General features: G+C 34.8%; 1 protein-coding gene across 1 annotated transcript in view; it reads right to left on the bottom strand.

The window, feature by feature from the left end:
* The window catches only part of MACROD2 (mono-ADP ribosylhydrolase 2), a 2,133,612-nt gene that overhangs the window by 1,976,184 nt on the left and 143,283 nt on the right, over nt 1-14,145 (bottom strand). The gene's annotated exons all lie outside the window — the stretch shown is intronic.

Here is a 14,145-nt window from a genome sequence, read left to right as displayed (position 1 = left end):
GTCACCATTTCCAGGTTCACGTGTGTGGGCTCGGGGATCCTGAGGGATGCGCACTTCCCCCGAGTTCACAGCGGTGGGCACTGGGGATTCTGCGGAGCGCCTGAGCCTTTTCCTTGTGGCTGTGGGCTCCGGGTCTTCTACAAAACCACACTCTCCTGGAGTTGTGGGTAGGGGCCGGGCAAGCAGCCAAGCCGCTCTTTGTCACACAGGCCATGAGGCACATTCTTCCCAGGGCTATGCGTGGATGCTGACAGCCCCTGTGTGATTGCCACTCAATCCTCACTCCCCTCTCTGTGCTTTCAAACAACTAGGCCTCCCTGGTGCTGCTCAATCCTTGTTTGGCCAGGGAGGGAGCAGTTGACTCAGCTCCTTCCCGAGTGCCCTGAGGCAGACCTGGGAGCTTGGGGACTGGGGCTGCAACCTCCCTGGTCCCGGCACTGATCCCTGGGCCCTTATTATCCTGAAGCACTCTCCTTACCATCTGGTTTTACAATGTCCACTACAATTTTTGTTCTCTAATTTTCATGTATGTTGTGATATTGTTAGATGTTTGCTCTGTTCCTCCACTTATTGGCTAGGTTTTTCTCCCCTGTGTATAGGGGGAAGTGGAATCTGCTCCCTCCTACCAAGCCACCATCTTCTCTGTAATTATCTGAAAAGTTATTTTTAAATCCCATTTATGATATCATTAAAAATGATCAGCAATGAATTTAACTAAAAAGGTAAAAGATCTAAATACTGAAAACTATAAGACACTGATAAAAGGAATTTAAGAAGACACAGAGAAATGGAAAGATATCATGTGTTCATTGGTCAAAATTAATAGTAAAAACATCCCTACTTCCCAAAGTCATCAATAGACTCAGTGCAACCCCTATCAAAATTTCATCAAATGTTTTTAGAAAAATGGAAAAAATAATCCTAGAATTTGTATGGGAACACAGAAGATTCAGAATAGCCAAAGTGATCTTGAAAAAGAACAACAAAGCTAGAGGCATCAGATGTACTGATTTGAAATGAAATATAGTAAGCTATTGATAAAAATAGTATTTACATAAAAAAGACACATAAATCAAAAGAACAGAATAGGGAGCCCAAAAGTAAACCTATCCATTTCTGGTCAATTAATATTTTAAAAGTAGTCAAGAACATTCCAAAATATAGACAGAAACCTTGAATTAAAGGACAAACTGACAGTAACCAGTGGATTGGGGAGAGGGATAATGGGGGGAAAGAGGAGAAGTTCCATCAAGGAACATGTATAAAGGATACATGGACAAAGCCAAAGCGGGTATTCAAGAGTGGGAGGTGGGGGGCAGAGGTGGGGTGAAAATGGAGACAACTACATTTGAACAATAATAAAAAAAAGACAAGAAAAGAATGTTCCATGGGGAAAGGATAGTCTCTTCAATAAATGGTGTTTTGAAAGCTGGATATTCACATGCAAAAGAACTCCTATCTTATGCCATCCACAAAAATTAACTCAAAATTAACAAATGATTTAAACATCAGACCTGATCCATAAAACTTCTAGAAAAAAAATGTAAGGAAAATTCTCCTTGGCACCATCTTGTCAACATTTTTGTTTACATGACATCAAAGCACAAGCAAAAAAAATTAAAAATCAGTAGATTATGTAAAATTGTAGAGTTTCTGCACAGCAAAAGCAACAATTAACAAAATTATGCAATAGCCTAAAGGGTGAGAAGATATACTTTCAAAACAATAGAGATGATGAAGTTAATATCCAAAATACCTTGAGGACATTATGCTAAGTGAAATAAATCACACAGAAACTAACAAATCATGTATAACCTCACTGATATGTGGGCTCTAAAAGGGGCCAAAACATAGAAAGTAGAATGGTGGTGTGAGGGGCTGATGGGTATAGGAAATGGGGAGGTGTTGGTCAAAGGGTATAATCTACCAGTTATAAAAATGATTTAAGTTCTGGGGATCAAATGTATAGCATGTTGGACATGTTAACTAACCTTACTGTAGTCTTTTTGCAATATGTATGTGTATCAAATTGTTACATCACAGCCCTAGCCAGGGGACTTAGTTGGTTGGAGCATCATCCCACATACCAAAAGGCTGAAAATTTGATCCATAGTCAAGGCACTTACCTAGACTGTGGATTCAGTCCCTAGTCAAGGAGCATATGGGAAGCAACCAATCAATGTTTCTCTCTAACACTGATGTCTCTCTCTCTCTCTCTCTCTCTCTCTCTCTCTCTCTCTGCACTTCTTTCTTCTCTATGTAAAATTAATAAAAAACATACCTTGGGGTCCTCAGAAGAGAATTTAAAATAAACAAACAAACAAATAAATAGATCATAGCATCATACTGTACACATTAAACTTACATAATGTTATCTCAATAAAGCCAAATTTGTTTTTTAATTTTAAAAATAAAATTAAAATGGGCCAAGGGATTGAAGAGATATTTCTTAAAGATGCTGTACAAATGGCTAATAACAATATAAAAAGATGCTCAGTATCACTAATCATTGGGAAAGGCAAAACCATAAGAAGATATCACCTCATTCTCATTAGGATAACTATTATAAAACAAACAAAAAATAACCAACCACTACACTGTTAGTGGAAACAAAAACTGGTATAGTTATGCTGAGAAACAGTAGGATGGTTCCTTAAAAACTTAAAAATAGAATTACCACATGATCCTGCAATTCCACTTCTGAGTCTGTGTGTGTGTGTGTGTGTGTGTGTGTGTGTGTGTGTGTATACATATATACTGAAAGCAAAATGTTGAAAACATAGTTACATACATTAAGTTCATAGCAACACTATTCACTATTGCCAAGAGGTAAAAGTAACCCAAGTATCCATGAACAGATAAACGGATAAAGAAAATGTCGTGTATGCATACAATGGATTATATTCAGCCTTAAAAAAGTAAGGAAGTTCTGATATATGCCACAACATCTTTGAAGACATTATCTAAATGAAATAAGCCAGTAACAAAAAAATACTATTTTATTCTACTTATGTGAGGTATCTAGAGTAGTCAAACTCATAGGAAAAAAAAAAGTAGAGGGGAAGTTTCCAGGGCTAGAGGTAAGGGAAAATGAGAAGTTGCTGTTTATTGGGGCTTAGTTTTGTTTTGTTTTGTTTGTTTTGCCTTTAAGATTTTATCTATTCATTTTTAGAGAGGGTGACAGAGGGAGAGAAACTAAAAACATCAATATGAGAAATAAATATCAATTGGCTGCCCCCACACAACCTTGGTCCAGGGACCAAACTCACAACCCAGACATGTGCCCAACCATGAATCAAACTGGCAACTCTCACTTTGTGGGATGATGGACACCCAACCAACTAAGCCATAGAAGTCAGGGCAGGCTTTAGTTTTTTAAGGTAAAAATTTCTGGACATGGTTGCATAACAATATTAATACACTTAAAACTATGAAACTGTACAGTTAGAAATGGTTTAGAGGGTAAAATTTGTTAGGTATTTTTAAAACGATAAAAAAAATTTTCAAAACCTACATACAAATGTTTACAGTAGGTTTCTTCATAAATGCCAAAAAGTGGAAGCAACCAAGATATCCTCATAGATAAATGAATAAACAAACTACAACAATCTATGCAATGGAATATTACTCAGCAATAAAGAGAAATGAATTATCTGGATATGCAAATGAATTGCATGGATATCCATGCAAAAGAATGAAACTAGACTACTATCTTACACCACACACAAAAATTAACTGAAAATAAATTAAAACCTTAAATGTAAGAACTGAAAGCATAAAACTCCTAGAAGAAATGTAGTTGGTAAGTTCCTCAACATCAGTATTGACAATAATTTTTTAGATCTCGCTCCAAAATTAAAGGCAACAAAAGCCAAATAAACATGTTGAACTACAACAAACTAAAAAGCTTCTGCAAAGCAAGGAAATCATCAAAAAAATTTTAAAAAACAACCTACCAAACAGGAGAAAATATTTGCAAATCACATATCTAATAGGGGATTAATATCCAAAATATATAAAGAACTCATGCAACTCAAAAGTAAAACAATAAACCAATTTAAAAAATGGGCAAAAGATCTGAATATGCATTTTCCCAAATACAAATGGAAGGCCAACAGGTACATGAAAAGATTCTCAACATCACTAATCATTAGGAAAATATAAATCAAAACCACAATGAGATATCATTTCATACCTCTTAGAATGGCTATTATCAAAAAAACAAATAACAAGTATTGGCAAGGATGTAAAGAAAAGGGAGCCTTTATACTGTTGGTGGAAATACAAACTGTATGTAATTTTACCTCCTTTTAAAATGTTTTATCATATTATATTATATTTGGAGACTACAGGTCATGTGTTGTACAAGCTTAGTATCTTAATTATAGGGGTTCTTCTGATGGAAACTCTAAGAGTTATTTTTACAAGTTACTATGAGGATAAGTCAGTTGCCAGAATACATCCAAATTGGATGTACCCAATTTTTACTCACCACTTCTTTTCCTTGAATTATGCAATCAACTTGTTTTATCAATTAATGTGATTGATTACTATACTACATATAGAACATATCATACTACACTAGAGTGAACACCTCCTAAAACCAGTTCCTGGCACACAGGATAATCTTAATAAAGTTTTCAATGTTTCTTGAATTAATATTTTTCAGACACATGGAAAATATTATAAAGAGTGTAATTCACTGAAAGCTTAAAAACAGCTGCATGCTGAAATGGACTAGCTTCATGAGAAACAGTGTGAGTTAGACCTTGAAGGAGCATGAGCAAAAAGTAAAATATCAAGGCATGTTGAAGAGTACCTGTGCTGACTGGTTTAGCTGGAATAGCTGATTTCAGAAGCCAAAGGAATGGAGTCAAAACCAGAAATGCAAGGCATGGAAAAATTAAAGAAAATATTTAATTCCAAGAAAATTAGTTTAGATAATAACTATGAGCAATGTAAAATACTAAGTTTTTTTATGGCAAGGAAATATGCTGAAATAAACAGCTGTATACAATTTATATTGGATCAAGGAGGTAGGAAGACCTGAAGAACAGTTAAGAAAAATTATTATGGGTATGATGAGACAAGTGACTAAATTGGGAAGAGGGCAATGAAAGTGAAAAGGATACAAAAGTCATCACCACTCACCCCTAAAAGAAAAACAGTGTTGGTGAGAAATAAAGTAGGTGAGTTCAAAGGTGAGTCTAGGGTCAAAGGTGAGTCCAAGTTACTGAAGTTAGAGAAGAATGATAAGAATGAAAAAACTGTTCTTAGCCATGTTAAACTTAGACTGTCTGGGAGATCATAGATTAAAATGTATACTAACTAATATAATATCGAAATTGAAGGTGAATGGTGAGATTAAAACTAAAGAGAAATATTCTGGAATTAGCTTCATAGAAGTGATTATTGAATCCCTGAAAACAGAAGCTATTTGCCAAAGGAGAAACTATCTTTAGAGAGATAAAAACAGAAAGTCAACCAAAATCTGGAGAACCTACTTTTAAGACACAGATGAAGAACATGCACACACACACAAATCAAAGAGGAAAGTAAAGAAACATCAAGGGGACTAAACAAAATTTTGTGGCCTGTCCCATATTATCATGAAAATCTTTCCTGTAACCCATAACCCTCTCTAACAACTTCAAAATCATATACTCATCAGAAAATATTATGTTTTAAAAATATTTCTTTCATTTATACAAAAGATATTAGCCTCAAAGGACAATCAATGACAACATTTTACTATTCATTATTAGTAAATTATTCACTATTGTTATATTATTCAGGAATGAACCAAAATAAGTAGTGATATGATATAAACCAAAAGTAATACTGTTAATTTTATTAAGGCATATGCAAGAGTGCTTAGGATTTCTTAAATATGGAAAGAGGTCAGTTCCTTTCTGAAAGTCATGGTAACAATAACATTGTTCCAGGTTTCAATATTCTAAAGCAGGCTTAACTAGTAGAGAGAGATTGCAATACGACAGACAGGCAGGTTAATATAGCCTAATAATTTAAAATTTCCACACTTAAAACTGAGAATTTTTTCATTCATTCATCAATGCATTCACTCATATATTCTTTAAATTATTAAGTAGCCACTCTGTATCAGGTATTAAAAATACAAATATGAATAAGACACATCCCTGACATCCATGGCATTATTGTCCTTAACCAAAACACATGAATATTAGGCAAACAACACAGAAATAGTTTATTCCTATAAAGACATATACTTTGCAAATCAGTCAAATGGAGGGTGACACAGATGACAGAATATGCTTGCATTCTCCTCTTGCCCTACAGATTCTACAAAAGATTGTTACAGTATGAATAGTCTCACTTGTTCCTTTCTCATTTCTTCTAATCAATCCTTTATAGTTTAATTTGGGCCAATCGGTAAAAGACCATTCTGTGTGGCATGAGCCTAGCTCCCACTCAAAGATGCACAGGACCCAGGTCCATGGATAGGTTCTCCCATGGAGAATCAGGCCTGCAATATACCTAGGCTGCTTTGAGACTTGCTTTTGCTAAAACTCCCTCACACTGAATTGAGGCAGCAAATGTTTACTGCAAAGTAACTTCCTAAAATCCATGCTAAACCTTCCAAGGACAACTGTAACCAGTTCAACCACTTTTCCTTTTTCATTTGCAAATATCCTTCTTCTGTGATGTGATTAGCAGTATCAGCTTCTTTGTTTTCCATAGAAGGTAACCACGTAAAGCCAACCTGTGCATAGTAAGTGAGGACCATCATGTAATGTGCCAAGAAACCCAATAAAGGCCTGTCATGGCAACGGCTGCAGTTTTTGCTCCCCTTGAGGGAAAAGTCATGCTCACCCTTTTCCTCCACAGGACTTGGTAGTCTGTGTGAATGTCTCATATCTCATCCACAATGCAGCAGACCCCATGAGCCGGGGTCCGTGTCACCAATCTGAGATTCAATCACCCTAATTTCATCTGAGAATTGATTTCTTTTAAGAAATGGAGTATAAAGGAATGTAAACTAATATTCCCTTAAAGTTAAACAGAATTGGGTATAATTTTAAATCCATATCTTAACAACTTTGATAAACTCCTGGTAATGTTCAAACTACCAAACTCTGTAGAATTCAAGATTTAAAACCCATCAGGTTGGAGAACCATCTGCTCATAAAGACCCTTACAGAAAAATTACATTAATTATTGCTACATAGTTTAATTTATTCCAGTCAGAAATTGTATTTTAGACATCGTCTCTCAGTACTTGCAATCAACAACTCAACCAATCATATGACATCCAATCTTCAAAAAGAAAGTTTCAGAAAAGAAGAAAATTTGCAATGGTTAATTTCAAATTGATGATTTTTCCTCACTACATGGATGATTCAAATAGAAAGCAACCTAAAATATTAAAAAAACAATAGTGAATATAAATAAAATGGAATTGAATGCAATTTTTAAAAACTTTCACAGTAATCTTTTTAGCGATTATACTTACAAATTAATTTATCTTGCCACTGATGATAAAAATTTAATGGGAACTCAAAATTGGATTAATAGTGTCCTTAATAGTAAGGAAATATCACTTTCAGTACTACCAGAATAAATTTTTGTTTGGATTATTAAGTTAATAACCTGAAGGAAATATAGATAATAGATTAGAAATTCTAGCACTTTGCAGTTAAGCAATACTGCAAATAAAAATAGTCTCTGGGAAAGGCAGAATAAGAAAGCCAAGGGGTTAATACGTTTCTTAAAACATTATTTCTCTATTTCATTTGAGAAATGGATCCAAACAAAGCAGTGAACAACAGCTGTAACATAGACTCTACCCACACCTGCATAGTTTTTCAAAAAAATTGAATTACTAATTATATGTAAAAAAATACAACTATTTCTTAAATAAATACATGTTAAAGATATGAATGTAATTGTGAAATAGGCACAGGGATTCTAAATTAAAATGTGATATAATTAAAATGTTTAGATGTTAAAATGATAGATAACTTTTATAGGTTTCATATTAATAACAAATTAATTCTGCTTGTTTTGAGAAAAGGGTAATATAATTTTAAAAAGCTTTCTAAGTTATGTAATGTCTAATCACTGGAGTATACACCCAAAACTAATAAAATAAAGTACATCAACTATAATTGAAAAATATAAAAAATATTTAATTTAAAAAATGTAAAAAGCTTTCTAAAATGAGCTTAACCACAACAGTGGAAAAAATAATAAAATGTGGTAAAATAGATCACCAAACAGGCTGTGGAATCTCTTAAGATTAATAAAGCCAAGAACATAACTCTCTTGACTTATTTAAATGAAGCTAGATTGAAGGCTTAAAGTTGAATTCAGTGAAAGGCAATAGTCTCTTTTCATCAGTCATGTCTGTGGATTCTAGTCAAACTTCAAGAAGACAAGAAAGTAAAGTTTTAAAATGTATAACATTTCTTATACCAGATATAGTCAATTGATATGTAAAATGGCATACTGATCAGAAGGTGTCTATACAAATATATAATTGTAAAGGAAGAGTAAATACACATAAAAAGATAAGACATATGAAAAAAAGGAACTCCAGCAGAAAATTTTAAAGGCACTCTAATCAGTTGAAACAATCATCTTCCTTCAATTGAAATATTATTAAAGAACTGTTTAAGATGAATTTCAATGTTATATATATATATATAACATTCAATGTTATATATATGTATAACATTCAATGTTATACATATATATAACATATATATGTATATCTATATTACATGTGTAATATATATGTGTATTATAGGTATATATCAATATATATTAAATTTAATGTAAACATTTTAATTTTCCTTGTTAAAGAATGAATCTCACTAGGACTTTCTATTCAAAACAATGTCCTCCTATTCTAACTTAAATTAACAGGGATTTTAACTGTGAAACACAGCCAAGAGACTTCCCTGAGACTCCTTTCCAGGCCCTTCCCAGAGCTTTCCTTTGCACCCAAGGTTGGGTGCTGGGGAGATGCAAAAAAGAAAAGCACTTAGCTCTCGTCTTTAAGGAGCTCACATTTTGGTAGGGGAGAGTGACTTATAAACAAGTAATTATGACACACATGATAAACACTAAAACAGGCATTTCTTACATAATGCTTCCAAAACTGACATGAGTTATTACATAGGCCTGTGGCACAGGGGAAGAACAGCTCCAGACCATCAAGGGTATATGAGGCCAGAGTCTCCCAAGGAAAGCTTCAGCAGAGTTCACTGATAAAATTAATAAAAGTATGACTAAATTACTGAGACTACCCAGGTTCCACCGACAGTGCCCACAGAATATATCCATCTGTTGCTAATATTCTCATCACAAAAAAAAGTCTCATCCTGCAGCAAAAACTGGCCAGAACATTTCATCAGGGAAAATGAGAACAAGACCCAACTAATGTTTCAAGTCAATACTGATAACATCAGTCCAAAATCAGACAAAACCAAATGATCAGTACCATGAGGAATGAAAAAGAGCCCTTTATCTTTAAAAGCTTCTTGAATATTGAGTATATCTAATGCTATTTAAAAATAAGGTAAAATTAGTACAAAGTCTTGGGAAATAGGCCTGCCCTTTCCTTCTAATAGTTGTGCATTTCAAATATTCCTATCACATTTTAGCTTTCTTCACAGAGCTGCTGACAAATCACTTCTCCAATCTGGCAAAGAATGCTGAAATTAGATTTAAAACAAGAGTCAGTAGGCAGAAAAGAAAGAAAAATAGCTTCATCCTTTTTGACACTACATAAATATATTATTAAAATATTTGCTTCTCTTTTTTATGTGAAGAGGTTTATAATTAACATATATTAGAATTAAAATTTTGTGAAAATTTTTCATTGCATAATGAATGTCTTTTCATCAAGGACATATTTTTCTCTCACTGTTACATTTATTTTAGAATCACAGAATGTATATACCACATTTTTACTGAATATCATTTGATCATTTGTCAGTTAATTTTTTCAGTTTTATACATACAGAAACCACATGCTGAATTTTTCCTTTGAGGATCAATATAATAATATTTTAATATGATCTGTTTTCAATATCTGCACATAAAGTACATATGAAAAAAATCGTAACATCAGGTCTGTCCTGAAAAAGTCCAGCCATTGTTAATATGATAAGAATGGTTTGTGCAACATCGATCTAATCTGGCAGCCAAGGACAGTGAATTGGAATGTGCATTCCCAAACAATGATGACTTCACTGTACTAATTAGTAGGGGCAGTAGACACCATTGAGTGAGTATGTATACTGTGTGGCCATCACATTCAACATGACTGAGTGAGTACAGCAATGAATCTGCATCAGATTTTGCATTAAGCGTGAACATCCCTCTGCAGAAACTATTCTGATGATTCAGAAGGCTACAGCTATTGGCAACTGGTAATCGGCAGCTTTGTCACAATAATGTGTCCACTCATGCATCACATCTGGTACAGATTTTGGAAAAACATCAAATCACACAGGTGACTCGGCACCTCCAGAGCCAAGATTTAGCACCCTGGGACTTCTGGCTTTTCCCAAAACTAAACTCTGCCTTTGAAAGGGAAGAGATTTCAAACCATCATTGAGGTTCAGGAAAATACGATGGGGCAGCTGATAGAGATTGGGAAAATTGTGTGAGGTTCCAAGGTGCCTACTTTGAAGGGGACTGAGGTGTTACTGCCCTATGCACAATGTTTCTTGTATCTTCTACAATAAATGACTGTATTTTTCATACTACATAGCTGGATACCTTCTGGACAGATCTCGTATGCTCTTGGAACTGAAGAGCCACTAACACCACACTTACTACACATGATCACAAAAAAGGTAAAACTTTGGACTTTATTTCCTCTCAACATTCCCAGATGGACTTTTTTTCACTCTTTTCTTTATACTTTGAACACTCCTATTTTTTAAAATTACACTAAAGTTTCTAGGGTCACCTGCCAACTACTAAGAAGGTTTTCCACTGCATTTTTGACCATAGACTATTCCCACAACTGTTTTCATTTCTCACCCAAGAAGATATTTCTTTCTCGCAATCACACCTTACCACCAATGAGACATGTGCTAAATTCATCATTCCTCTTGCTCATTCCTTGAACTTTCTTCTCAAATATTGTGGTGGCACCAAGAAAAGCCCTACATATATTTTCTTTCCTAATTATAATTCTAGCAGTCCCTTCTAATCAGATAATAAAATAAAAAGTTGGTTATTGATAATAGATATTTATAAATATAGAGATATATTTATAGACATGAATGTATATGTCTACCCATTCAGCCTGATTTTAACTTACAATCAAAGCAAATTGTTTTGTTAATATGAAAGGTTGTCCATGAATAATGGAAAATAAATGTAAGCATACAATGACGAAAACCTTCCTGATGACAGGTATAAATAAAAGATAACACATGACATTATGATATAATCCATGAAAATATTTCACCAACAGAAAAACAAGAGAGTTGTCAAAAGTATGTATCAACAAGTCATACTACCAGTATCAGTAGCTGGAATAATTTAAAACACATAATAAAATAAATAAATCTGTAGAAGATAAAACAATGAAAAAAGGCTCAAAAGATTTGATTGTTGTTGACTGATATAATTTACTCAAAGCACTGGGAAAAAATCAAATATTTTGTTGTCAAATGCAACAAAACTGATGGTATTAACAGAATGATAAATTCTGCTAACAGAGCACATATTTTGTTAGTTGATTTAAAAAAGAAAGAAAAACCACATGAGGCTTTAAAAAATACCATTCTACTGAGACAAAACATCTCTAAGACATGGAGAAGCATACATAAAGTATATATCCTAGTGAATGAAGGACTTGAAATAAATATAAAGTTAAAATACAAGAAAGTGAAACCAAATTACCACTTCAAGTGTGATTATAAAGCTATTACTTGAGAGATCCAAGATGCCGGAGGAGTGAGGGACGCTACACTAACCTCTTCCCAGGACCAATATGGAATTATAACTAAATTGTGGAGAAATCATCCAGAATATACAACTGAACAATAGTGAGAGAGAAGACTTATAACCAAGGACAGACAGAAGAGTTTTACCACAACATGAATGGTAGGGAATGCAGAGGAAATGTGAGAGGACTGTCTGGGCTCCCACTGAGGGCAACTGAAGTACTGAGGAATATTTCAGTAGCTGGGGAATTCTCCCTGAGAATTGTGAGGTATAAACCCCAAGCTGGACTCCCAGTCTTCAGCACATGAGCCCAAAAAGTACCCAGATAACATACAGCTGCAAAACGCAACAGGGTTTCTCTCTGCCAGGGAGAGAGAGCTTCAGACACAGAGAGTTTTTTAAGGGGACAAACCATACATTTTCATTTGTATCCACTTACCCTGGATTCTGGCAAAGGCAGGGCAAAGTGGACTAGAGACGCTTAAGAAGAAACTGAGGACGGTGGCTTTGGGCAAAGAACTGAAAGAACAGCTGCCAGGACCCTGGTGCTGAGTCATTCCTCATACTGCTGGAGCCATCTTGCTCAGGGAGAGCAGTCTTCTCCAAGTGTCATCAACCTGAGGGGAAGCAATAGTCCTGCCAGCAGGAATTACTCTGCCTCACCCTGTGGTGCTTAAGTCTGATTGATGATTACAGAGTGACTAGATTAACAACTGAATGAGTCAGCCACAGGCAGTGGATCACTGGTAGTCTCCACACCACCTGACATCATCAGAGGAAGATCCAGAAAGAAAAAAGCCGTGGTAAATACTAGATGCCACCAGGATGAAATCCACCACAGTCTTCTTCATGATTTGCAATATTTCTTCTACTGTATAGATTTTTAACATTCATTTCTTGTCCTTCGAGTTTGTGCATATTAAGTCACTAAATTTAATATTATACTTCATTTCAAATCTCATATTTTGCTCCTCTCTTCTATTACTCCATTTTACCTTCTTCTTTCCTTTTCTTATTTTCATTTTAAGTTTTGTTTTCTCTCTTGCTACAACTTGTTTCCATTACACACTATTACTATTTCTCCCCCCTGCAGACTCTCAAAACCATTTTTCTTGTCATTGGTCATCTCACATTCTTTCTCCTGCTCTTAAAATACCTGTGTTCTCATTCCACCTTTACCAATCTTTGCTCATTGGCTGTTGCTGCATTTCTTTAATTTTCTCCTAGATTGTCACTATTTTGGTATTTCAAGTCTCAAATTTTACTGTTCCCCTCTCCTACTCCCTTCTGCCTTCCTCCTTCCCTTTCTTTTTTTCTCCCAAAGTTTAATTTTTCTCTGTCTTAGCCTGGTTTTCATTCTTCATTCTAAGTATTCCTTCTTCCTCCATCATCTCAAAATTACTACCCTTTCCTCTAGACATCTCTTAAGATTTTCCTTCTTTCTTCCCCCCACCCCTTATTCCCATCACAACTATATTAATCTTAGCTAATAGTGCAATGGTGGATCTTTTTCTCGAATCTCGTTCTCATTTTTTTATATTTACTTATTTTCTTTTCCTTTTTCTCTCTCACTTTATTTTTTTAACTTGTTTAAATAATACTGTACATTTTCCTTCTCTTGCTCCATTCCATCTTCTTCATTCCCCTTTTTATTTATGATGTAAATTTTATTTTCTCTCTTTGCCTTGTTCCAATTCCCTACTCATTATTGCTCCTCCTTATACCATCTCAAAATCATTTTTCTTTCAGTTATTCATCTCATATTTGTTTCTCCTTTCTTATAATAATTTTAATCTCTTTATACCCTTATTAATACTGGCTCATTTGCTATTGATAATGTGATTGTAGTGGGGGTTATTTTGGGGGGTGTGGGTTTCTTTCCTGGGCTGTGTGGCTTTGTTCTGACAGTACCTGCACAATAGCAGACCAGAAGTGGTGGGTGAAGTGACCTTCAGTCAACCAACTAGAGGGAAGAACCAACCAAAGAAAGTCCCGACAAAAATCAAAACCCAATTAACAACCAGAGAGCCAATATAAATGGCATAAAGGGCAGCCCAAGAGTATCAACTTCGGGAGATCAAGGATAATGCACCACAGAATCCCACAGGTCTCCTACCATGAAGACAGGGAGTCAAAGCAGGACTATCTATAAAGCAGAAGCAAACAAGAAGAATCTCCCCTAAAGCAGGGAGA

The sequence above is a fragment of the Phyllostomus hastatus genome, unplaced genomic scaffold (genome assembly GCF_019186645.2).
Source record: "Phyllostomus hastatus isolate PE091 unplaced genomic scaffold, TTU_PhHast_1.1 phas_contig_17, whole genome shotgun sequence".
In the NCBI taxonomy this organism is placed as follows: Eukaryota; Metazoa; Chordata; class Mammalia; order Chiroptera; family Phyllostomidae; genus Phyllostomus; species Phyllostomus hastatus.
The sequence above is the reverse complement of the archived record's forward strand: the minus strand, read 5'-3'. Positions and strand labels throughout refer to the sequence as shown.